General features: G+C 38.4%; 1 protein-coding gene across 9 annotated transcripts in view; it reads left to right on the top strand.

The window, feature by feature from the left end:
* Positions 1-27,150, top strand: part of MBNL1 (muscleblind like splicing regulator 1) — an 874,569-nt gene that overhangs the window by 743,654 nt on the left and 103,765 nt on the right. The window lies entirely within an intron of this gene.

Below are 27,150 nucleotides of genomic sequence, written 5' to 3'. Positions count from 1 at the left end.
GAATTAGTCTTACCATGGAGATGAATCCATCCTTCATCACTTTATTATCTCTTCTTTCAAGTAGGTTCAGTAACACACCTATCTGTCTCAGTGATCCCCCTTTAATTTTAAGAACATGGTGTTTAAAATTCAAGCCACTACTAACAATTGTCCCCAAGTCCATTGTATCATCTTCTCTTTCCTGTTTAATGTCACCTATTTTAATTTCATATCCAGTGTTATTTCAAAAAAAAAATCTTACATTTATTATAGTTCAGTTGAAGGCCTAGCCTTGTGACCAATTCTTTTATCTTAGATAAGTAAAAATGTATCATACGTGCATCTTCAATGCTGCCAGCTTGTGCTCCCACCTTGTAGTCATCTGTACATTTTATAAGCCTTAATCTCTCAGAAAGAGGCATCTCTGAAAGTAACATGTTGAAAAGTGTAGGTCCAAACATAGACCCTTGCGGGACAACCCTTGTGGCTATTTTAAGGCAGGAAGTATACCCCTTGTAATACAACTCTTTGTTGCCTTTTAGCTATCCAGTTAGATATCCATTTTATTATCTATGTGTTTATTCCTACTCTTTCAAGGCATCTTATTATATAATCATGATTTAGACAGTTAAAAGCTTTTGACACATACAAATACATAACCGTAGAGTTTTTCCTTGGTCCCTTAAGGCTGATATATTTTATAAAACTGGATTTGAAATGTCAGGGATGATTTTTCCCTTCATGAATCCATGTTGGTTATTGTCTAAATTAGTTCCATAATTATTACTCTTTATGGACAATGTTAATATGCATCTTAACAATGTTTCTTGTTTAAAAAAGGGGCATGAATTGAATAATTTACATAATTTTGCTTAGGCTGTATGATATATAGCAATATATGTGAAGCATAATGTTTGTTAATTTTAACGTGTTAATACAGTTTGATTATTTTATATAAATGTAAATGTCACGTGATAATTCAATAAAGGAATTAAAAATATTAATATGCATCTTTCTTTATATTTGCAGATAATGGGCAAAAGATTTATAGGTCTGTAATTTCATTTGTCAACTTTATCTCCATCCCTGTATATGGGTATAATATATAAAATTTTCCAGTCATTGTAACCAAATCCAATTTTTAATGTACTGTTAAACATTCCAGTCAATGGAGCCATCAAGTTTTTAGGCAGTATGCTAATGAATATAATTTCTCCTCTTAACCTTTTTAAGTGATATTTTAACATCTTCTTCTGAAGTCCTGGACACCTTCCCAGTGTTACATGTAATGGTAGTTGTTCCATCAGTTTTCATATTACAAGTATTTATCTTCATAAAGTAAGTAGTAAAGGTTTCTGACTGTGACGCACGTGTCGTGGTCCAGCAATCTAGGAGCCTCAATTCTCACCACTAACACCAGTGAGGGGAGTCCATGTAGGGAAAGGATAATAAATACACACACACTAAAGTACAATTTCCCTTAAGAGCACACAAAAATCACAGTTAGTCTGGGGCTGGTTTCTCCCTTTCTCTCCAGGTCCCCAATAAGACTTCCCACTGGCACAGCTATAGGATCCAGATCTCACCCTAGTGGGCAAGCTAAAACCTCTAGCACCCTCTCTGTCCAACCAGTTCTTTGTGTCCCTACCCAATTAGCTGACACATACACACACACACACACACACACACACACACACACACACACACACACACACACACACACACACACACACACACACACACACACTTTGAGATAAGAGTTTATACAACCACACAGGCACTCCTGGGGAAGGCTGACACAGGTTCTCCAGCTGTGCCCTTTTTACCCAGACTATATGGTAGAAATCGCTGACACCACCAAGCTAATATTTATCAGCTATTCAAAGGTCCTTATGAAAAGGTGTCCAATTATACTGTGGAATATTATTATCCAAATGGTAAGTGCAACTGAATAGTCACTTGGAGTGACTTGGTACAGTATCACTATATACATGCAATATACTCTTAGACCTTAAATTATCTCTACACAAAACAGCCACTGTTGAAAGGTTTAAAGATATTTAATAATAAATAATAAAAACACAAGGCAATACTTCTTACTACACAGTGCTAGTCAAGAGTTCAGAGATCACAGAGAAATACTTAAAATAATACAGTAGAAAAGTTTTGACATCACAGAAAAACAGACTAGTCTAATCTTCCTATATCTAAGAGAAAACACAGTTCTAAAATCCTACTTACATATCGACACAGGCAGAGTGGTGAGTTGGATGTTCTCAAGACAAATGCTCTAATACTCTGATTCTTTCTTTCCTTAAATTGATAACACAGTTCCACTGATTCATTTCAGATTACATCATTTCTTTCTGGTTCCCAGGCTAACAGACTCTCAGAGGATAATAGCTCTTTTGATCTTGCAGCTAGTCAGGAACCAGAGCAATAAAAGAAATTATACGTGTAAATTCTAGCCATTAACTCTGGCCTCAAAACAATAGGCAGAATGCCTTTATCTAGACATCTCGGCTCCGAGTTTTGACATCAAAGAATTGACTTATCAACTTTGTTACAGCAGAGTGCACTGTTGTTACATTTTTGCAGTTCCACATTTAACCCCATTTTTTCCCATTTAAGAGAACAAGCAAGAACAAGAGGCTTATATTAATATTTACAAATGACAGAATTATCTACACAATTCTATATGGCTAGGCTGGCAGCCTTCACCTATCTTCACACTGACATTTCCTTATTTTCCAAAATAAGACCAGATTCATTTTTAAGATGCATCTTATTACCTTTTAGATTTGTTAGAAAATGCTCATACAAGTATAGAAAGGCTGCTAACCTATCAGTTCATATCAAAACCCAAGACCAGTATCCACAGTTTAGTCTCTTCAGTCCCACAGTTGTTTTTAAACTTGTTTTATTCTAAGCAGATGTAAACTGTAACAAAGTACAGATGAAAACTCAAACAATGTTTTGTAAGTATCACAGATTTGGTTATGCAGTAAACTCTCAGAGTAAACAGCCTTTCTTATGGTACTGTGTTTGGCAGCACCCTATAACCATTTCAGGAACAGTCATTAAAGTCGCCTAAATATTAAATATTACTTTCTCTTGCTTTTGCCAGGGATTGTACTGATTAACCACAGAAGCAGTTAAATCAAGAAAAGTAAAATAACTCTTAAGCTCTCTAGTGATATCTTGCCTTGGTTATCAGTAACACTCCTAAGTCAAAACAGAGAAAATGATCCAGTCGTCAGACCTACTGCTGCTGACAATCAGCACCAGCTGTAAAGTGAAGGGAATCAAACAAGTCAGTCTCTCTCTTTCTGTCAATCACCAGATGCCCACCTCCCCTACCAGCAGGTCAATGCTGAAAGTTATTTCTTTGTGCCTTTCAGAACTTCAGTGACCAGTCATGGCACACAGATGAACAGTCTTAATAGGTGGATGTTCATAGTGTTTCACTGTTGCAGTTATTACTCTTGGGTTATCCTGCTGACAGGCTACCCTCAGTCGGCCAGAATTCCAAAGTCTAGGTCCGGCGTTGGTTGCTGTCGCCTCTTCCCTGACGTCAGTGCGCCAGGGGTATAAAAGATGCAGCCGACGCCATTTTCTTCAGTCTTTCTTGTTGCGCGGTGCCTGAAGCAAAAGCAGTCTGCAAGTGCCGGTCAGCCGACTCCTGAGATTTTCAAATCCGAATTTCAGAACCAAATTCTTCATTAAAGCTAAGTACCCCGTTGGGGAAACTTTTGTCTTGCTCCAGACCGATGTCAGAAAAAGTTAACAATTGCATTTCTTGCGGGAAGCAAATACCTCATAAGGATTTTCACTCTTACTGTATTCCTTGCCTAGGCCATGATCACAATGTTGCTAGCTGTCGGTTTTGTGCTAGATTTAACCAACGCACTATCAAGTGTTGGTTCAATTTTGCATTTTATTAATTTGGATGAAGATTTAATTATATAATGCCGTCGGACAAGCCGACAACTGGAGCTTACAAAAAACGCAAAGACAAGGACAAGGATAGGCATCAGAGGTCCAAAACCGACGACGAAGCCTCTAATAGGCCAGTCGCCGGTTCTCAGTGAGGCGCTTTCACAGCCCCTGGCGCCCGCAAACTCAGAGCCACAGGCCACTACCGACTCCCACGTGGAGCTGACTGGGCCCCTGGATACTCAAGGTATTGGACACTCGGAAATCATTCCCTCAGATGGGTCCGGAGCCGCTGAGCAGGCATCAGCTTCTAAGGGTGTCTTCAGACCTACACAACTATATATTAAGCCATCTTCAGCTTCAAAGACAAAGACTAAAGCAGCTCTAAAGACAAATAAACAAGTACAGCATTCTCCTACTCAGACTTCCATGCCTAAAAAACAGATGCTCAAAATGGCAGAAGACCTAATTACTTTGATAAGGGGCTCCCATCCTCCTCCTGATAAGAGGCCTAGGCAAGAGACAGAGTATGATTCTTCTGATCAGGTATCTGTTTCCTCTGATTCCTCTTCTGAACAGGATTACTCCATGCTTCCCTATGAGGATTCTGATGCTGAATAATCCATTCCTTTAGCCTCTCCTCCTGAGGATTATTCTTTTGGGGAAACCCTGCATACTATGGGGAGCATTTCCAGTGGGAGAGCTAAGATTATTCTGAATCTAAGAAAAGGCTCAGAGACTTTCTGCTACTTCCTCAACACAGGCCCCTTGCTATTCCACCTGTTGTAGACATTGTGGATGATATATTTTCAGAGTTTGGCCTGTCCCCTGACTCTTTACCCCCTGCACCTGCTAAGCCAGACAGATACTACAGGGTCCCGGATTCTCATAAATTCCTATATAAAAACCTCGCTGCTGACCCAGAAACTATATCTCAGGGTCCCAAGGGGGTTAAAGCTTCCACTGCAAAAAAACCTGTCCCCTCTGATAGGGATTCCAGGGCTCTAGACAGATGGGGGAAAAAAGTCTGCACTTCTGCTACCCTGGCTGTAAGGGCTTTAAATTGTCAATTTCAGATGCTTAAATTATCAGCAATATTTAATGTCACTGCTTAAATAGAAAATGTTGACAAATACTGAATGTTCAGAGAACAAGGAATTGCAGGATTTATTGCATGCAACTGAAAAAGTGGGAAAGCATACTTTGCAATGTGGTTATGATTCACTGGAGGCCTCTTGCAGGGTTGCTGTTACAGGTTCTGTTATTAGAAGGCATGCTTGGTTAAAGGAACAGAATCTGTCTGACCATGTTAAAGCAAAATTATTAGATGCACCATTACAGCATGATACTTTGTTTGGTACTAAAGCAGAAGAGGTGTTGAAAAAAATGGAGGATAAAGCAAAATCCATGCAGACAGTCAAGGATTTCTTACAGGTACAGCCACCCAGGTTTAGCAGGAACTGGCCTTCTAAAAAATGGTCCTTTCCAGTGTCAGAAAGACCACAAAGAGGCAGATACAATCATCCCAGAGGCAGATCTCAGCCCCAAGGCTCATACAGGCCTAAACAATGGGGTGCTCTTACCTCCAAAAGCGGAGAAGACAAATCACAACCTTACAGGAAACAGTTCCAATGACTGTCCTCTACCAGATCCAAGCAGTTTCTTTTGACAGCCCCCTTAGGGGGAAAACTAGCACTTTTTTCATCAAATTGGCAAATGGTTACCCAAGACAAATGGGTCCTGAACATAGTGTCCCAAGGCTACAGGTTCCATTTTCACACTCTACCAAGATCAAAGGGCATGCCAGACCTACCACACAGTCAATGGGCAGAGGCACAAAAGCAAATTACAGCCCTCATGGATATGATGGCCATTCAGCGAGTACCACAACAAGAGCAGGGGCAAGGATTTTACTCCAGACTTTTCCTAGTTCCCAGAAAGGACAAAACCTGGAGACCAATACTGGACCTGTCTATACTAAACACGTTTCTGGAAGTTCCAAAATTCAAGATGTTGACTCTACAGCACCTACTGCCCATGCTGGGCAAGAGGGCTTGGCTCGTAACTCTGGACCTAAAAGGGGCATACCTGCATGTCCCAATCAGACAATCTTGCAGGAGATACCTCAGATTCATAGCTGGCTCAATGCATTACCAATTCTCTGCACTGCCCTTTGGCTTATCTACTGCGCCCAGGGTCTTCACAAAATGCCTGGCACCAGTAATTGCGTTTTGCAGACAAAAAGGAATTCAAATATATCCCTACTTGCACTACTGCCTAATTCAAGCAGAGAACAAAGACACTCTTCTAAAGCATCTGGCGTGTGTAAAAAGATTACTAATTGGCCTAGGGTACACAGTAAATGAAAAGAAATCAAAACTAGTGCCCTCTCAAGAGATAATATTCCTGGGTGCAAGCTTAAATACAACTGTTCAGATGGCTTATCTCATGCCAGACAAGCAAAAACAACTGACTACTTACTTCAAGAAATTGGCAACAAAAACCCACTTATCTGCAAGGAAAATCCTGAAGGCCTTGGGTTTCATGGCATCCTGCATTCTACTAATTCCATATGCCAGACTGCATATGAGGAAACTACAATGGTATCTGAAAAGTGTTTGGACTCAGCATTGCCACAGCTTGGAGACAGTAATTGCACTCATTCCCTGCCTACAACAGGAGTTTCGATGGTGGGCAGAAGTCTGTCACCACAACAAGGGTCTGCCATTCAGTTTACCCACAGCCAGACAGACACTGACAACAGATGCATCAGATTATGTGTGTGGGGGGGCCCATATGGCAGGAAAATGTATTCAGGGCACATGACCTGCAAACCAGATGCATCTTCACATCAATCAAAAAGAGATGCTAGCTGTTCAAAATGCCCTGACAGCTTTCAAGGACCTGCTTCATCAAAGGACAGTTAATGATAAAGACAGACAACACTACGGTCATGTGGTACATAAACAAGCAGGGAGGTACACATTCCTACCCCCTCTGCAGACAAGCAATGACCTTATGGGACACAGCATTGGCTTTTCAAGTTCACCTGCAAGCACAATTCCTGCCAGGAAAAACAAATACTCTGGCAGACGAACTAAACTGAAACCTCATGGATCCCCACGAATGGAAACTGGATCCACAAGTCTTCAGCATGATAATAAGGAAATGGGGATGCCCAGACATAGATCTATTTTCCTCCCCTCACAACTGTCAATTGCAGAAATTTCGCACAAGGATTTATCACAAGCAAGCATGGAAAGTGGGCGCCCTATCATTCAGCCTGAAAAATCTAACAGTATATGCTTTTCCCCACTGCCTCTCCTTCCCAGAGTACTCCTAAAGGTCAGACAAGAGAAGCCAAAAATGATACTGATTGCACCAGACTGGCCATGCCAGCACTCGTACCCAATCCTAAAGAGCTTGGCTCAAGGTCCAGCATGGATACTACCTCAAACTTCTCACTTGCTGACCCAACAAAACAATCAGATCCTGCACAGCCACCTCAGGACCTTAAATCTGGCATCATGGCGGATAGTGTAGCCATTCAGAACACTCCACTTTCAAAAGCTGTTATGAATGTTATCTTGGAGGCCAGGAGGCCCAGTACCAGAAAATCTTATGCAGAAAAATGGAAGAGATTCTCTGCTTGGAACCAGGAACAAGACATTGACACGTCTGTACCAAATATTCCTCAGATTTTACAATACCTAACTGAGATGCTGAACAAAAGCCTTTCTTTCTCATCAATCAAGATTCATGCCTCTGCCATTTCAGCCCATTACAATACGGAACCACCTATCTTTTCTCATCCTTTAATAAGGCAGTACCTCAGAGGGACCAAAAACATTAGGCCTCCAATGAGAGCACCAATTCCGGCCTGGGACCTCAATTATGTTTTGGAAAAACTCACACTGCCTCCTTTCAAGCCAGCATCAACAGCAGATATAAAATTCTTATCCTGGAAAACAGCTCTGCTCCTAGCAATAACCTCTGCAAGGCGAGTCTTGGAGTTACAAGCACTCATGGCTGTGGAACCTTTCATCATTTTTCATCCAGACAGGGTTTCTCTGAGGACAAACCCTACATTTATGCCTAAGGTGGTGTCCAGTGTGGCCCTCAACCAAACCATTCACTTGCCTACCTTTTACCCAAATCCACAGAACAAGGGTGAGAAAATTTTGCATTCTTTGGACATACACAGGCAGTTACGCTTCTACTTGGACAGAACTAAAGCTTTCAGAAAGGCTGAGCAACTTTTAGTGTCATATGCTGCAGGATCACAAGGAAAGGCTATCTCAAAACAGACTATTTCTAAATGGATAGGCCATTGCATTCGTTTCTGCTATTTTCAACATGGCAAATCAGTGCCTAAGGGCATTAGGCCTCATTCCACCAGAGCAGCAGCCTTTCTCAGAGGAGTACCAACCAAAGATATCTTAGAGGTTGCAACTTGGAGTTCAGTGCACACCTTTACAAAGCACTACCACTTGCCTCTCTACTCTAAGTCCAGAGCAGGCTTCGCCACTGCAGTTCTACAGGGCCTCATAGCCTCTCCTAATCCTGTTTAGCCCAGCCATCCATACTCAGCTTTGGGATTCAACCCAAGAGTAATGACTGCATCAGTGAAACACGATGAACATAGTACAGTTGTGTACCTACCATAAATGTAGATGTTCGAGTGTATTCACTGTTGCAGTCCAGGTTACCCACCCATTATCCCCCTTCTCTTTGCTGGGACTTATCTGCACTTCTCTATCCTATACAACCTTTTTGGTGTATTTGCTTGTAGATGAAGGAAATGTTATTTTTGTGCATGCATTTCTTATTGGCATATTTTTCAGCCTACCATTTTGGGGCACCTGACATCTGGGGCAAGAAAAACTGAAGAAAATGGCGTCAGCTGCATCTTTTATACCCCTGGCATACTGGCATCAGGGAAGAGGTGACAGCAACCGATGCCAGACCTAGACTTTGGAATTCTGGCTGACTGAGGGTAGCCTGCCAGCAGGATAACCCAAGAGTAATGACTGCAACAGTGAAATACACTCGAACATTTACATTTATGGTGGGTACACAACTGTACTTTCTTCCTCAAAGGCAAAAGTTTCAGCACATGAAACAAACTTAACACAGCAGTGATTTTGGTACAATGCTGTAGACTCAAGCTGACAAAGACAGTACAGTTGTGTACACTTACCATAAATGTAGATGCTCGAGTGTATTCACTGTTGCAGTCATCACATTTGGGTTATCCCTGCCAGGGTAGGCCTCAGCCGGCCCGAATACCTGAGGCTTAGTGTTTCTGCGTCAGTTGGTGTCACTTCAGGACTGATGTCAGGTCGTCAGTCATATAAAGTAATGCAGCCGATGCCATTACATCAATTTTTCTTGCCCTATCCTGTCAGGAGCCCCCATGTAGGAGCCAGGTTCTGGTGGAAAAACCCCATCAGTAGAAAGTAAATACCAATATGTCTCTTTGCAAGGAAAGAGAAGAAGGGGGATGGAGGGATGGAAACCAGGACTGCAACAGTGAATACACTCGAACATCTACATTTATGGTAAGTGTACACAACTGTATGTTCTTCATATTTCACTGTTGCAGTTATCACATTTGGGTTGATTCCCAAAGTTGAGGAAATGGGTAGAGGGAGTCAAAGAAACTAGGGGCTGGCTAGGATGCCCTGCAAGACTGCAGAGGCAAACCTTGCCTTGGATTTGGAGAAGAGAGGCAGGTGATAATGTCTGGTAAAAGTGTGAACAGATGTCCAGGTGGCAGCCTCCAGGATGTCCCTGGTGAGGACTTTTCTAAGGAAAGCTGCAGAGAGGGAGGCTGCTGTGGTGCAGTGAGTCCTGACCCCATTGAGGGAGGCTTTCCATGCTGTTTGTAGCAGAAATGGATGCAGTGTGCTATCCATTTGGAAATGGTTTGTTTGGAGATGGCTTTACCTTCTGCACCTGGAGCAAAGCTAACCAGCAATTGATCATACTTTCTGAAGGATTTAGTCCTGTCTAGATAGAATCTGAGCTGTCTGTGTACATCTAGAGAGTGTGGAATCCATTCCCCTTTGTTCTGGGGATTAGGAAAAAAGGTGGGCAAATTAATGGATTGGTTGAGAGCCACACTGGACACCACCTTGGGCATGAAGAATGAGTTAGTTCTGAGGGATATCCTGTCAGCATGGAAGATGATGAAGGGTTCCACAGCCATGAGCACATGCAGCTCGAAGACTCTTCTGGCTGAAGTGATGATCAGAAGGAATGCTGTCTTCCAGGAGAGAAATTTTAGCTCTGCAGAAGAAGCTGGTTTGAAAGGGGGAAGGGTGATCTTTTCCAATACAAAGTTAAGGCCCCAAGCAGGGGTTGGTGCCTTTCCAGGTGGCCTCAAGTTGCTAGCCCCTCATAGGAACTGGTTGATCAATGGGTGGGAGAAGAGGGGCTGCTGAGTGGGAAAATGAGAAGAAATAGCAGAGGCATGAATTTTTATAGAGGAGAAAGAGAAGCCACTGTGTAGTAGGTCTGCTAAGTAATCCAGGATGAGAGGTAGGGAGGGCTGTGCTGTACTGGCTCCCTTAGCCTGGATCCAGGTGCAGAACTTTTTCCATTTGTCAGCATAAGACTTCCTAGTGCTAGGTTGTCTGGCCTCATGGATAACATCTAGAACCTCTTTACTGAGGTTGACAGATTGATCCGGGGTTAGGGAATAAGCCAAGCTGCCAAATTGAGTGTCTGTAATTGGGGATGCATGAATTCCCCTTCCCTCTGGGTCAGGAGGTTTGGAATCTGAGGAAGATGCCATGGTGGCAGTAGGGACAGGTTGTGCAGTAAGGGGTACTTGTGCTGGTGAGGCAAGTATGAAGCTATAAGAATCATCGTTGGTTTTTCCTGCTTTATTTTGAACAGTACCCTGAAGATGAGAGGTAGTGGACGAAAGGCATAGACCAATAGATTGACCCAGGGGAAGGACAGGTCATCCATTTTCCAAGTCCTGCAGTGATGCTCCCTGGTGCAGAATATGCTGAGTTGATGGTTGATGTGGGAGGTAAAGAGGTCAACCTTTGGGGTGCCCCATTTCTGATTTATTATGGTGAAGGTTCTTCTTTTGAGTTGCCACTTGTGTGGGTCCAGAAGATTTCTGCTTAATTGGTCTGCCAGAGAGTTGAGAGAGCCTGGTAGGAATTGTGCTAACAGGTGCAGTTGCATGGAAGAGGTTGTGTGCCAAAGGGTCATGGCCAGCCTGCATACAGGGTAGGAGTGAGTCCCTCCCTGCTTGTTGATATACCACATCACAGTGGTGTTTTGATCAGGAGAGCCCCTGGGGAGAGAAGGGGTTTGAAAGCTATCAAGGTATGCTGGACAGCCATCATCTCTTTTTGGTTGATGTGCAGAGGGATTTGCTGTAGGCTCCATTGTCCCTGTATGCACCTGCAGTCCAGGTGTGCACCCCAAACATAGTCTGATGCATCTGTGGTGAGAGTCTGGGGGGCAGGGGGTGGTGAGAAAGACATTCCCTTGTTGTGGGAACATGCTGTTGCCCACCAAAGAAAATCTTGTCTGAGGCAAGGAATTATAGGTGTAAGAGTTTCCAGGTTTTGAGAGTGTTGACGCCAGTGGCTTTTTAGGTACCACTGAAGTTTCCTAATATGCAGTCTGGCATATGGAATAAGTGGTGTGCAAGATGCCATGAACCCCAGAGCTTGCAGGATCTTCCTTCCAGATAACTGAAGCATAAAGGTACTGCATTTATTTACTATTTTAGTTTTCAAAAAGTATAGGCAAAATGCAAATATTACTGCTATTTCTTGAGATATACTAAAGTACTGGCAGTCCTTCCTTTATCAAGGCATCATCCATAAATTTCCCATTAAAAAAATAAACTGTTTCATCACACCGACTCATGAGTGCTCATTGAGATGCATATCTTCAGTAATGCGTTTTGTGGGAACACATATTCTCTTTCTTTCTTCCTTTCTTTCTTTTTGCAATCTCTTATGACACCCTGAAAAAGGAAGGTTTGCAAATATATTTGTTCAGATGTTTCCATATTTCACTGATTTGTTTGTGTCTGTTGCTTATTGCTATAGTATGAAACACTAATCATACTAAAAACAGCAGGTAAAGCTGTCTAAAAGACTGTTTGAGAGAGAGGATTTTTACAGACAAGGTTCATAGGTTAGTACTAAGTTAACTGCTCTTGCGAGCCATTTTAAGCCTAGTCAATTATCCTTTGTGAGACTCAAACCCTGCACTTTCTGTTTGTAAGGCAAATACCTTAACCATTAGGCCACCCTCCCATCCCAACAACAGCTTATTCTTTAGATGAATGAGGTTCTCATCCATATAATTATAGGAGAAGTTTGATTATCAGATGTTTCCATTAGTATGTTGTGTGAATAACATATAAGGCGTTTGACATTCAGGGGTACAGATATAAAGCAGGCTGACTGTATCTCATAAAATAAGGGTTCTGCAATTGTTTCTCAAAAGAATGAGGTTGACATTGTTTTCTGTGTGTGCTTGTTTATGTGTGTGTATTTCTGGGGTTATTCCAGTGTTTCCCCAACCAAGAATGCACTGTTTGATACTCTATATTGTCCATTTCATTATTCGAGTTGTAAATATTTATATCCTTCACTTTGAGGTCAGCATTGTAGCTGATACAGGTCTGCCAAGTACCAATTCACATATATGTTCATAGGTTCATAAGTGTGTACTAGGCTAATGGCCCTGGAACCTTTACAAGCCTAGCCCATAGGATTACCCTGGCATAGTGCCACCCGACCTATCCATTTAACAAGTAAATAAACTGAGTATTAAGCACAGCTGCTTCTCTCATTCTGCATTAGATCAACCCAATCTTCCTGTCTTCTTTTTTTCACATATCTAAAATAATCTTCTATGTGTGTAAGTAAAAAATAGTCATCTGATAACTAATGGAAGAAGATACTGACATAATTTAAAATAAATCAGGTACTTTACTACTTTGTCTGCTTGAGAAAAACAAGGAGCAGTAACGGGTCAAATCACCAAGGAATACCATGAACTCTGAAAAACAGTGTCTTGGGTTTGTTAGGAGCAGAGACCATATCTAGCCAGTTATGAGTACATTGGCTCCCAGAGGTTAATTTGCTGCCATCAGTCTGAGCTATAGAGTTTTTGATTGTTCTGCCATTCTGGATTGCAGATAGCAATCATTTTATCCTCATTGCTGGGTTATTATACACAGCGAGGCTCGGCAAAGCTGTCAGATTTTCAGACTTAGCACTAAATAAAAACTGGTGAAATTCTATCTTAACTAAATGATTTATTAATAAATAAAATTAATTGTAAGAGGCAATTTCTTTGTTTCATAGTGATATTTCATAGCTATTCCTATTGCAATATACATGTTAGTTTAAATTTAGTAACAGCATTGTAATCTCTGAATCAAATACTCTGAATGCTATTTAACTGTAAACTTTGCCTAAAAGTTTTATAAACAAACTAAAGAATAAAGACAGAATGGAAGAAACACCAATTTTAAGAGTTTCAATGTCTTAAAGCTGTACTGTGTCTGTCTATAGGGGTTTTACTTTCGTATCTGTTCTTAGTATGATATCTTTGAAATGCAAACAAGAGCAGCTAAATGATTATTTTATAATATACGCAGAAGCTACAGATGGACATGTTATACTAGAAGCTACTATTCTTGCAATGCTAAGTACTGGATCTCATAAGGAATTTTACAGTTAGGATAAGATTCATAAACATGCCCTGCACTGCCTAAAAATACAGGGAATAAATAACCCCTTTGAATTTCCAGCGACACAGAAAACAACACAAAAACATTGCAGAAAACTTGCACCCTTGCATGTCATCCAGGCCATTCCTGCGTAGGCCAATATGCAAAGGGACAGCGCATGTATAACACTGCATAAACTGTTTAGTAAAGGACAGAGTAGGCATCAGAGCCATAAATGGAAACTGCACTGCAAAGTGGAAGCAAATGCCGCTAAACAAACAGAAGCCACATGTCAGCAACTGTAGTGCAGCTGGATAGGTGTTTCAGTTCTGCATTTGGACTAGAATGCTAATTACTTTGTAAGGACAAGGGAGCTGACAAATGTTTTGAAATCACAGTAAGATGGTGCTTTAACATGAATAGTAGCCTACTGCTTGGTGTACTTTATTGGGGATCATGTTTACTTGTCAAATTACATGATACCAAATGGTTAGTAGAGTAGTGTTTCCTCTCAGAATATGTTAGCGGTTATTCTGAAGACACCTTTCTAACATGTTGGCAGATGGGGGGGGCAGAGTGTAGTGATTTCACATTTTTCTGGTACAGATGGGGAACAGAATTCATAATCAATGTATGCAACTGTGTTGGGGTGTTACCTGGTACAACCCACAAATTAGTATACTGTACAATTTACAAAACAAGCTGAACTTCCCGTACAAATTTATTACTTTGTGTCTGAAGAATTCTAGAGACCAGTAGGTAAGCAAATTAAGGTCCACACCAATATAGATGATTCACAAATGTGTGAATTGGGGAGATAACATTTTGGGGAGTCACAGTCATATACATGCCACTGCAGCCTAACAATTGCAAACCCAAGATTGCGAAGCTTATATTCTAATCAGCTGGACAAGGATGATTGAATGCCTATATGTTATGTCTGCATTATTGCTTAGCAATGATTGTAATATGCTTGTACATTGGAGCCCTGAAAAGCAATGTTCATGTGACATATACTTTGTGATGCAACATCCTTGTTACATCACAGTTGCTTTGGTTCCTGATGTAATGATGTTTCAGCCAGTGGGAGTCTGCAATGACACATCCCTTCATTTCCTTAACATGTAAAGAAACCTTGCTCCATAAGCATGACATATTGAATGCTTTATATAATGCTCTGTGACATATCTGCAAGATAAGGAAACAGCTGGTATCTACAGGGTCTATAACTGCTGCATGTGGGAGTGTGGTGTAACAGTAATGGGATCAATAACTGCTGCTAGGGGGAGTATTGTATTATATATATATATATATATATATATATATATATATATATATATATATATATAGTTATACAACTGTATAACATAGTATTGCAGAATCAAAACTTCAAAGCTCAATTACATTAGCAGAATCTCAATTCAAAAATGAGTAAAAAAGAGTATTTTTGCTGGGGCAAGCCACTCTGCATCCCGTTAATTTTATATATATATATATATATATATATATATATATATATATATATATATATACACATATACATATGTGCGTATGTATATACAAATATATGCCAACTCCAGAATCACATAGTACTGGGGGATAAGGCAAATTTCCCAACTCTAATATTATTGCATCAGTGTTGACAACTTTCCTCTTGACCAAATTAGCAGGAAGTAAACCTGTCAAAAATATATGCATTCAACCAAATTAGAGGGACTGATATGAGACAGAGAGATAGAGAGAGCAACTCTTTATATTGCACAACAATGGTGAAAATGAGAAATTTCCATAACCCCACTATTCACTGATCAAATGATAAGATAGTACTACCAACAGGAATAGATCAAACAAGCTAACAATACAGCCAGTTGGCCGGTATTAATGTCCCTTCGTAAATGTGACAAAATAAAATTATTGCATATTTTTATTTTTGTCACTGAATGCCACCTTACTGAATGCTATTCTGAAAAAGTTTAGAAATGTTATTCTCAGAAGAACTACGAGGGGGTGCTGAAAATTTCTAAGCCAAACCAAGAAGGGAATGATGTTCAGCCATGAAACATGCAAGTTATTCAACATATTCTCCGTGAAGTTCAGCACACTTGGTACATCATGTCTGAAGTTTCTGTAACTTTGTCAAAAAACAGTCTGTAGTCTGGTCACTGAACTACTGCTCTGCTGCTGCAGTCACCTCCAAATCAATCGAAAATTGCTGCCCTTCCAAACTCTTTTTAAGGTTTGGAAACAGGAAATAGATGGTGCAAGATCTGGTGAGTAGGGTGAATGGTTTGTGTACTCAAACCCCAGTTTCATCAAAACATCCATCGCTTAGCCAGCCTTATGAACACGTGCATTGTCTTGCAGAAAGAGAACTCCTTTCCACAGTTTCCCTCTCCTTTTTTCATTCAATGCCTCCTTTAATTGGCACATCAAGTTACAGTAGTATTCTGCGTTAACTGTTTGGCCCTTTGAAAGTTAGTCAGTCATTACAACACCTTCCTGATCCCAAAACATTGTGACCATGACCTTTCCTGTTGACTTTTTGGTCTTGAACTTCTTTGACCTTGGTGAAACTGAGTGCTGCCATTGCATGGACTGCTGTTTTTTCTCAGGATCATAGTGGTGTAAACATATTTCATCAACAGTAACTAGTCATGCCAAAAAGTTGCACCAGTACGATGACAATGCTGCAAACTCAACTTGGAAGTGTCCACTTGGTCCCTTTTCTCACTAGAATTAAAACACTTGGGCACCCACTTGGCTGCTAGCTTCTGCATACCCAGCTGTTCATGGATTATAAACCCAACATGTTCTCTGGATATCTTTAGTGTCTCAATAATTGTTTTAGTCAATATTCACCAATCTGCCAAAATCAGGTCATGAACATTGTGATGCCCCTGCACTGGCCTAGTAATCAAGGTGCCTTAATCCTCACCACTAGCACCAGTGATGAACGTGCACATTGGGAGGATCAGAAGTACTCACACAGTGAAGTACAATCTCCCTTAACAGCATGTAGAGATCACAGTCCGTGGCTGGTTTCTTCCTCTTTTGCCAGATCCCCAATAAGACTCCTCACTAGCACAGCTATAGGGTTAAGATCTCAGCTGAGTGGTCAAGCCAAAACCTCCAGTACCCTCTCTGTCCAACCAGTGCTTCATGTCCCTGCCCAGGTAGTTGACACACACACTTTGAGATTTGATTAATATACAAGCACACAGACACTCCTGAGTAAGGCTGGCAAAGGTTTACTAGCTATGCCCACTTCTGCCCAGACTAAAAGGTAGTTTTCACTGCCACCAACCAGCTGTTTATCAGCTACTACAAGGCCCTTATAAAGGGTGACCAGTCTTACTGTGTAATGTTACTATTATCCAAATGGTAAGTGTGGCCAAAACTTGAAGGCTATTCAGGAGTGGCCTGTATAGTGTCACCAAATACATATGCAAGTACTCTCAGAGCTATCTTTAAACAAACCAGCCACAATTAAAAGGTTTAAACATATTTAATAATAAATAATAAAAGCAGAAGACAATGCTCAATAACTCAACACAGTGAAAACAGAGTTCAGAATCACAGGAAATCTTTTAAAACATCATTGCAGGACAGTCTCATATAAAGAAAGAAAACATCTAAACTAATCTTACTATGTTCCTATCTATCTCTAAAAGAGATTACTGTAATTTATTACTTACTATCAGCAAGGCCAGAGTGCTGATGAGAGGATGTTTCTAGGTCCAAAGACAAATACAAAATGCACAGACTTTCTCTGAGAGAGACTTCTTGAATTAATAACAACACATTACCGCTGAGTCAACTGGGTGACATCACTATTTGTCACTTGCTTTCAGTTCCCAGGCTAACAGATAACAACAGAATTTAACATTTTTTCTGTGAAAAATACTTATCTCTCAGAAGTTTGCCTAGAACTGGAAGTCGTAAAACAGTTAAACACTTTTACATTTGAAACCTGTAATTCTTTCTGTTTCCAGACAATAGAAAGAACTTCTAGCTGCAGACATCCTGTCTTCTTGATGACATAAATACTATAGTAAAGCTTTTTGCATTTCTTAAGGGTTTGTAAGTTAACTGTACAACACCAAGGAGTACTTTAATAATTTGAGTATTTCATGAGACACTCATAATACTGTAGCATTATTTGTTTAAAAATGTGTACGAGCCATTATTTTAAACTAAAGAAAGCATTGAATTTACAAACTGTTGTTCACTAAAACTATTATGGCCACCGTATTGTCTCAGAAAATGAAATCTCTTCTATTGAGAATGTGTTATAGTTAACCAGTGATTTTTTCATTGTGTTTTATCCTCATGCAGACCAATTTCATGAAGCATAGTTTAACAGTGAATCTTCACCACACCTTGCTACAAGCATCTAGTAGCAAAAATGACATTTCCAACCTCACCCTCTGCTCATGACCTTGACTTTTTGGTAAAAAAAGCAATGCAGCACTCCAATTTTAGTTTCATCTGTCAGCATGGCCATTATCAGTGATGGTTCTATTTAACAAAAGGTTCCATATTAAGTAATGAAAAGTATTATTTTTAACTGATGGATTTTTAATGTATGCCCAGTTAAAAGATATTTCTTTGTAAATTATAGTATTTTCAGATAGTTATTGATAGGACTAGCACAGCTTTTATGCATGTTTTCAATATTATTGGTAGAAATTAAAAGTATCTCCTGCATTAGCACTGCACACACTGAAACTGAAAGTATATTACTCATCGATTGTTGACTGTTGCATTTATTTATGCCTTACTGACAACAGACAGTGAACGATGTAAAAACTCAATAAACTTGTTGAGAATATTTGGAAAAATTGTGCTGGACAAAACATGTGGTGAGCTCCACCTAATAGCTTTAAAAGGAAAAGGAAATTTGTTCAACCTAACAGTTTGCTGCAGAAATTCATAAGTTGAATTATCCATGTAGACAAGAGTTTATTTAGATTAACAGAACTGTTTAAAATATAAAATCAGATGTGCAACATAGCTGACAAATGCTCCTTATTTTTGCTTTCTGACTGAAAAAGTGATTTTTATCAATGTGCATTGACACTATTAATTTATCTGGAAGAAGGACCAAGAAGTTGGCTGAAGAGAGAAATTGCAGAATCCTTTTGTCTGTCCCACACAGTTTAAACACACCACTATTACATATCCTACAACATGTTTGTAAACATGAAAAAGTAATAAAAAGACAACTGTATTTTATATACATTTAGAAAAAAGATGTAAAACATAAGCTGGCTGAGCAGATACCCATTTATTTTTAAGTGATGTGCTCAGATGAGTATTGTGTTATTCTAACAATCATTCTCAATGCAAAAAATAGATACACTGAAGGTTTAAAAAGTCAACATTTTTTTTTAAAAAAAGAGTGGGTGTTGTATTACATTTTGCTCATGCTGACACAAGTTGCCCCTTCAGGCAGCATCATATAGGCATGAGTAGGTATATCATACCATGTACTCCAGCAAGCCATTACTTAATAAGGCAATCTGTGCATAAGTCATTGTGTACAGTAACAAGGTACCCCAAGTAGCCACTGTACTTGGATTTCATTTTATGCTTCAATATGCATCCCATTCTCCCACACCCCAAGTGATGCTGCGGGATATCAGGACACAATTTGAAATTAGACATTGTTTCATTAATAAATCTCCCCATACCTCTCAACTGTACAGATTTTCACAGAATTTCCAGATTTTTGCCTTATGTTTTTGGTCCAGTTTTAAAACATTTTGGATTTCTGGCAAATCAGTGGTAAATCATTAGACTAAAGTTAAAAAATAATGACAGACATTTCTGTCTTCATACCATTCAGAAAATGCATGCTAATTTAAAACCTGTTTTTTTCTATCAACTTTCTAAGTTTGTAAGAGCAATATTTAAAAATTGCCCCTATTTTTAGGCCTCTGTCTCACTTTTATGTATGGCTTTGTCCAGATTTCTTGCTCCAAGAGGTTGAGAAGTAGAGGTTTTTGGGACAACTCTGAATTTCTTCAAGGTGATAAAACAAACAGGGACCTTGAAAACACAAAAGTGGGCCAGTTCCTGCCTTTTAGCTTAGAATTCATGAGGCAGGTAGAGGGAATTGATGGTAGCAAAAGCAATGCCTGTGCTGAATCAAATTAATACAGATAAACATAAAAACACATGTCTGCAAATAAACAGGAAGTAAAGTCAAGATGATATGTATAATGATGAGGGGACTTTAATCCAGGGTAGAGGAAAACTTCCCCTATGCTATTCAAAATGTGCCATGAGATTTTTTACATCCACCTGGGCTACCACTAATTCAGGCAGATGTGGTATCATTTAATTTTTCATCCATCACAAGATGAGAAGACAAACACATGCTAACATAGAAATAAGTGTAAGTAAAATAAAAGAGTAAATAAGTGAAAGTCAAAAATGGCACAATGTCAAGCAGACGAAACCAAGTTTCTGAACCTGCAACAGCAGGAACAAACTTGCATCTGAAATAAGAATGTTAGATATGTATTAAAAATCATCCTAACCACTCACCTCACTAACAGTTTGATGTGTAACTATAGCATCATATAAATATACTGTTCGCTTCAGGTATTCTCTTTGCATTATTGCTTATCTGAAAAAAGTATATCTTTGTTTATTTCTGTCCTTCTCATTAAGCAAACAAAAAAAGAAAGAAACAAAAGAAAAAAAAATTTGAATAAGATCCATTGAAACTTGAACAGTTTTGAGTGAGTATGTACGATGAACTAGGTTCAAGCACCCCGATACTTAAGCAACTCTAAATTATCATGTGTGCTGATCTAGCTTAAAATACATTTAAAAAGATGTACAAGTTCATGTATCTAATTGTTTTCCTGTTCCTACAACTATATAGTAGTAGAGGGTTTACTTTTCGTGTTTTATTTTGTTTTGCATGTTTAGGGGGGTCTCCCAAGGACTCCACTGAAACTAGTATTTTGCATCTGGGCACCCCCTTTTACTAAGTGTAAATAAGTATATAAATCAAAGAGCATTGTAACCTTGGCAAGCAAAACAACCAGTCACATCAATCATACTGTCAGAGAACCTAGAATGGAAGCTAAAAAGACAAGCCATTTTAACAGAATTTACAAGAACATTCTGGATTTATACCCACATCAGCTTCAGTCATGAGGTCAGTATTACAAAGAGTGCGCTGATTATCCTATAAAAGTGATTCAGAAATAACCATGTTACAGTGAAGGTCAAAAATAAGGGACTGTCTTAATAAGGTTCTTATGGTAAGGGTCTATCATATGACCCTCTGTGTTATAATGCAGTGAACATATCAATGCAATACATACAGCTGTCACCATTGAACTATAATGCAAGTAGGTAACTGCCACTGTACCTGTCACCTGTCCCTTATTTTAAGAGACACCTTTCAGACGCTATAAAAACTTCACTGTCCTTTTCATAATTTATATATATATATATATATATATATATATATATATATATAAAATGGAAGGTTATAATCTACAAATAAAAACAGACATAAAAACGTCTTTTAGTTCAGAAAATAGTTAAGTCCTCCGTTTCGATTGTATTTCTAAGGCAGTGATACCAGTATTTTTAAAATGTCCTTTTGTCCCTGATTATTTTTTATATTCCCTCTAATCCAACTGATTAGACATTAACACTACTTTTTTAGTCTGGTTACTATGTCAGGACATCTAAAACTCCTCATGTGTTACAATCATTTGTTCATTCTAAAAATTAATTCAGTAGACTCACCTTTTGACCTTTGTTCTCAAGGTAAATTTGTTGAATTCAGTTATTGAACAAACAGCAGCTTAACTATGGCCAAAAATGCAATCATACACCTGTGTTTAGCATCTGGAATACTAGTAACCAACAGGTTGAATATGATTAATGTTGAAGAATCATACTCCTCTGTTTAACATCTGGAATACTAGTAACCAACAGGTTGAATATGATTAATGTTGAAGAATCATACTCCTCTGTTTAACATCTGGAATACTAGTAACCAACAGGTTGAATATGATTAATGTTGAAGAGTCATACTCCTCTGTTTAACATCTGTAATACTAGTAACCAACAGGGTGAATATGATTTAACAGTGAAGAATCATGCTCCTCTGTTTAACATCTAGAATACTAGCAACCAACAGGTTGAATATGATTAATGTTGAAGAATCATACTCCTCTGTTTAACATCTGGAATATTAGTAACCAACAGGGTGAGTATGATTAATGGTGAAGAATCATGCTCCTCTGTTTAGCATCTGTAATACTAGTAACCAACAGGGTGAATATGATTTAACAGTGAAGAATCATGCTCCTCTGTTTAACATCTAGAATACTAGCAACCAACAGGATGAATATGATTAACAGTGAAGAATCATGCTCCCCTGCTTAGCATCTGGAATACAGTAACCAACAGGTTCTATATGATTAATGTTGAAGAATCATACTCCTCTGTTTAGAATCTGGAATACTAGTAATCGACAGGGTGAATATGATTAATGGTGAAGAATCATGTTCCTCTGTTTAGCATCTGGAATAGTAGTAACCAACAGGGTGAATATGAATAATGTTGTAGAATCATACTACTCTGTTTAACATCTGGAATACTAGTAACCAACAGGGTGAATATGATTAATGGTGAAGAATCATGCTCCTCTGTTTAGCATCTGGAATAGTAGTAACCGACAGGGTGAATATGATTAATGGCAAAGAATCATACTCCTCTATTTAACATCTGGAGTACTAGTAACCGACAGGGTGAATATGATTAATGGTGAAGAACCAAAAGTGCAAGGAGACATACTACATAAGTATGCATCGGATTAAGTCTCCAGAGTAACAACAGTTTCTCAGAATGTGAAAGAAACACTGTGGGAGAGGAAGCCTGCTTTTAATCTTTCTGATTAACTAAGACAAGTGCCAAGGAATCCATGGCCAGTTTACCTGATTCAAAAAAAAAAAAAAAGGCAGACCAGATATGTGTCTTAATGGAAGGGTACATTGTGACATTTCAGGCTGTCAGGAAACTGAAAAACTTTTTCAGCAAATTAATAATTACTAGCACATCAGGATGGTAACCACTGGATGGTTTCTAGTGAGATTACTGAAAATTCATGTATGTACTCAGATGAGCTGTGATGACACAAAACTTATGTGACACTTTTATCCTGAGGAAGGGGATCTAGTTTATGGACTTTTTAAAAACTTCTTGACACAAGAAATATGCAGAACAGCAGCACATTAGAGAGGCAGGAAAGCAGTGCAATTTTGCATCTTCCTGCTTCATTTACATAAGACTTTAGAATGGCTGTCTTATTTCCATGACTATAAACAGTAAGAAACTTTATGACATAGATCCGGTAACATTTAATAGTGTTAGCAGTTATCATTTGCCGACACATTACACACTGAATCTGTTAATGTCTCACTCATCAAGAAAATATTTTCAGTTTCAATATTTTGCCAGAAATTTACATTGTGAGAATGGGGGGAGAGTAATAAGTGAATCAAGAATGACACATAATGCATAAACAAATCATGTTACTTTAAGAATGCAGTAGGTCTTAAGACCTAGCTTTTAAAAAAAAATTATGCTTTCTGCTGGAACAGACAGTTTATAGAAAATAAAATGTCCCTTTTTGTTAAATATATTTAAAGGCTGTTGAAAGTTTAGTTCCAGATAACCAAAGGTCAGCATTTGTTTACCCATTCTGTACAATTTATCAAAGGAATGGTGTATTAAATTAAGTGATACATGTGCAATGCTAGACTTAATATGCTGCAGAATTGTAATGCACCTTAGCAAGAAGTTATGTATGATATGATAATAAGTTTAGTACTGATATTTTTATTTTTTTATTTTTATTTATTTTAACATTTGTTCACCAGGAAAGTCCGACTAGGTTCCACAGAGCCTGTTTTCAGTGGAGGCCCGGGGAGAGATGCTCCAGATGCATGTCTTTAGAATGTGGGTGGAAACTGGAGTACATGGAGAAAATCCACGAAAATGCAGGGAGAACATGCAAACACAGAAGGCACCCCAGCCGAGAATCAAACCAGAGAACCTCTTAGTGTGAGGCAACAACGTTAACTGCTGCATCACTGCGCCACCCAATATGATATGACATAAAGATTACTGCAGGTTTCAGTGACCTTTGTTCTATGAAACTATGTCTACTACTACCAAAACTTAGAAGTAAAAAGAGAAGACCTTAATTATGCCTCATATCTGGGTTTACAAAACATCTATGCAGAGTAAACAGATTATTTGCATGTTGACTTGCAACAAGAAAATGCCCCCAATTGGTAGAGGTGCTATTCAACAGTTCTAGCACCACATTAATTGATGCAAAAGTAAGATTAGAAAGCAGTGGCAAATCATTTAGTCTGAATTTTATAACTTCCAAATACATGACTATATTTCTCAACATTCCAAAATATGTGTTTTCATTCCAGAATCTTATACTTAGCTCCACAGAGATGTATAACAGTAGAACAGCTGTGAACCCAAGTATTTGCTGCTGTAGTTTTGCCTCACATGTACTTGAAATTAAGATATTCTCCAAATATTGATATTTTAAACAGATATAATGCCTAATAAGGTCCTCTCACAAAGGAATTGCATTGTAAGTTTTAAATACTGGTCCTCCAGTTATTCCATGGGGGTTTGTTTACATTAGCATCGTCTCCCTCTGGTCAGTTTTAATTTTTTTTCACTGAAAGACGTCATACTGCCTATATGAAAAAAGAAAAAAAAAGTGGCTCTGATTTATTCCCATGTAGTTACCTTCATATAAAATACCACTTCAAAATGGATACACAGCATGCATAGAAATAAATAAAAATTTATTAAATAAATAAGTACAAAAAATATTCATGATACATATTCAAGATTTCACAGTGTAAACTTCAAAACTGAAGGGTTAAAACAAACAAAAATTATCTAAAAACAGTTAATCAATATTGATTCAGAATGAAACAGCTGTTTTATTTTCAATCATTATTTAAAGCAATAATCCATAAATGTCTGTGGGCAATGCAGGCTTTTCCCATAGCTGGCATCATTTGATCACAAAGAGTTCATCACTGCTATTATATATTATTTAAAAAAATGTTACAGTTTTCTAATAAATGTCATTGTATTAAAAGCCTTTAGTGCTCAACACCAGCTTCTGGTAGTCTGGGGCACTCAACTGACGTACTGTGCATGCTGTGGATCCCCGTCAAATGATCAAAATTTCAGAACATCGAACCTCTGATCATTGAAGACCAGAGGATCGAAGCTATGAAATATCAAACCTTGTCAATGGAGCTCACCATACAGTGCAGAAAGGGAGCTTTACTGTTCTCTTCACTGTGGTACGATCTTGGAGTTGGTATATTTAACTAACAGGGGCTGTGTGGCATCTGGTCTTTGATGATCAGAGGTTCGATGTTCTGAAATTTTGATCCTATGAATTAGACCCGCATGCTGTTCATGTATACTGGAACAGCTACACAGAATGTTGTTGTTTTGGAAAGCTGTGATTTTTTTTTAATATTTAAACTGACGTAACCTGATCAATGGAGCAGACTATTAGTTTAAGATTTTTTAAAAGCAGTTTAAATTCTTCACTTTTGCAGTGCTGAAAAACTAAGCTGTTGTGTTTCTGAGAAAAAGAATGCAAGCTTATCACCAAAAGATGATTAAAAATAAGTGATGTAAATAAATATTTATGAAGTTCAAAGACGTCAGTTGAAAGGTAAATGATTGTACCTGGTTTTCCATTTCTTAGTATGCATTTTCCAAATGTACATTATTTTTCACTGCAAAAATGGTTATCTTATGGTGGATACGTAACAGATTTCTGTGTATATACACACACATGCATACAAAGAGTCAATGACAGAAAGAGATAGGCCAGATCACATTCTAGTTAACATTTTAATACCATACAGTGGTGCACATGTCCTTTAAAACAAACAAAAAAAAAATCTAACTAGAGAAAATTACCAAATGATGGTCAAAAAAATTGTTACTCTGTGCAATGTGGGTCACAGATCTTCAGAGAGCATCAACCAATATGTATTTTTATAATCATAAAAGACTGTTTAAGTGTGTGTTTGTGTTTGTGTGAGTAGAGGGTGGGCTTTCAACTTCTGTTTATGACAATGAACATATTGTAGTGACTAAGAAGGCCTTCATATAAGGCTGCATTTCTTCTGCTTCATCCAATCCCTGTGGTTAAAAAAAATTGGTTACTAAGTGTTTCACACTCATCAGAATGTGGTTTGAGAATTGTGTAAATCCAATACAGTTCTCTCAGTATACAGACAGACAGCACATTTAACTCTGTATTATGAGTTATCAGAATATGGTTATTAGCTTAAACTATTTGGATGGCTGCTAACATGCAGTGTTAGGGCTATCATTTTAGGAAACACCAGTGGTGCTCTAATACAAAAACATGCCTAGCTACAGAATGCAGATACAAGTGATACTTATAAATGACTGCTGTTATCTTTCACAATATGGAATTAAACATTATGTATTTGTCCGTAAACTAGTTAAGAAGCATTGTACATCTGGTGCAGCTGATATAATGACCAGAGCTTGTAAGGAGTTCCAGATGTGTATATACTGTGTGCAAGATATGACCTATTATGCATCACCTAATGTTTAATGCACTCATACACAAAAATACACACCGTTATGTCTTTTTGTTTAGGGATTACATCTGCAAGCTCAGCTGACTAACACCTGTTAAATATAATGAGCTGGAATTAGAATAAAATATCAAGAGCACTAGAGTAGCTTTTCCTTGTTGAATATCATTTCAATACAGTGCACGTCTACAGTATTTTGCAACAGCATTGTCTGCTTTCTAAACAATATACAGCTAATTGACAACACTCGTGATGCTGACATTCTTGTAGCTTCACCTTAATGCATGTCATATTTATATTCAAGTACCTCTGAAACTTGCACAATGCAGATACTCATTTTCAGTCATGTGTTCCATGCCAGACTAATTTTCTTCTTTCTTTCCTGATCTGTTTGCTCATCTGAATTCCCTTATTATGTACAGAAAGTTTTGAACTGAAGTTTAATGAACAGTGCGCACAATGTAGCTTAAGTTAAGTTTGTAGTGACAGAAACTAGTAATGTTGTACTAACCAGTCAGTGTTAGTCCTTAACTACTTTTCACTGTTTTTGACTTCCAATCCATTTGCACTGATATTCTGTATGTTAAAGTTTACAATGAAAATGTTGTCTGTATGAGTTTAAATTTATTCCATTTGTTTGACATATTACAATTTATAGAGCTTATATATTATAATTTTACCAGTTACAGCACAAAAATGTTACTTATTCCCACACAGTAATAAACTAAATAAGGCAACCAGCACAACAGTGTATCACCTTCATTTTCTCACCTATATCACTGTTTCTTGTCACTGTGCTATTGTATGATTTGATGGTGCTAATAATGTTTAAGCCACTGT

Source organism: Protopterus annectens, chromosome 4.part1 (genome assembly GCF_019279795.1).
Source record: "Protopterus annectens isolate FY-2018-M chromosome 4.part1, PAN1.0, whole genome shotgun sequence".
NCBI lineage: Eukaryota > Metazoa > Chordata > Ceratodontiformes > Protopteridae > Protopterus > Protopterus annectens.
Note: the sequence above shows the minus strand (reverse complement) of the source record. Positions and strands in the feature narration are given on the sequence as shown.